A 1,317-nucleotide genomic window follows, 5' to 3' on the forward strand; every position below is an offset into this window, starting at 1 on the left:
AACAAAAATCAATAATCCATTTCATATCCAATATTATGAGATATCAACAAAATATCAGCAAATTACTATACAACAAAATCACCTCATCAGTTAAATAAGACCAAGACAATATCAGGAAAAATACAATACATAAAATGCCACAGAGTGTCCTATGTATGTCTGTTCAGGAGGAGTCACACTGTATTCCATGTGGCCTATTTCCCATTGTGTGTGTATAGGGTTGCAGCCCGAGGTTGAAGTCAGTGGGACATTAACAGGATTGTACTATCAATTTTCTATTCACTAAGTTTAGGGAACCTGAAACTGTGTGACAGGCATGAGATGTTCAAGCTCTCATGGAAATCAATGAAAGAGTTGCAGTGTGCCGGGGATGGGAAACCTATGGCTCTCGAGATGTTGCTCTCAACATCCCTGACATTGGCCATGCTGGCTGGAACTGTGGAGTTGGAGTCCAACAGCATCTGAAGGGCTTCAGGTTCCCCATCCTGCAATATGCCCTGTACTCAACATTAGTGGCCCTGGCGGCTGGCCCATCTCTAGCAGATATTCAATTGGCTAGTAACAGGGACACAATCTTCTTAGTAGTGGTGCCAATTTATTTATTTATTAAACATATTTATTAAATGTAGATCCTGCCCTTCCTCCCAGTAGGAGCCCAGGACAGCAAACAAAAGCACAAAAAAACCCTAATAAAAAAACAGACTTTAAAATATATTAAAAGAAAACATATTTAAAAACATCTTTTTTTAAAAAAAACTATAAAAACATCTTTAAAAGAAACTCCAACACAGACCCAGACTGGGATAAGGTCACTACTTAAATGGCTTATTGAAAGAGGAAAATCTTCAGTAGGTGCCAAAAAGCTAGCAGAGATGGTGCCTGTCTAATATTTAAGGGGAGGGAATTCCACAGGGTAGGTGCCACCACACTAAAGGTCTGTTTCCTATGTTGTGCAAAACAGACCTCCTGATAAGATGGTATCTGAAGAAGGCCCTCACCTGCAGAGCGTAGTGATCAATTGGGTATATAAGGGGTAAGACAATCTTTCAAGTATCCAGGTCCCAAGCTGTATAGGGCTTTGTACACCAAAACCAGAACTTGAACTTAGCTTGGTAGCTAATACGCAGCCAGTGCAATTCTTTCAGGAGTGGAGTGACATGTTGGTGATATCCTGCCCAGAGCTTGGAAAAGTTCCTTTTTTTGAACTACAACTCCCATCAGCCCAATCCAGTGGCCATGCTGGCTGGGGCTGAAGGGAGTTGAAGTTCAAAAAAGGAACTTTTCCAAGCTCTGATCCTGCCCCAGTGAGCAGTTGTG

The sequence above is a fragment of the Rhineura floridana genome, chromosome 4 (genome assembly GCF_030035675.1).
Source record: "Rhineura floridana isolate rRhiFlo1 chromosome 4, rRhiFlo1.hap2, whole genome shotgun sequence".
NCBI lineage: Eukaryota > Metazoa > Chordata > Lepidosauria > Squamata > Rhineuridae > Rhineura > Rhineura floridana.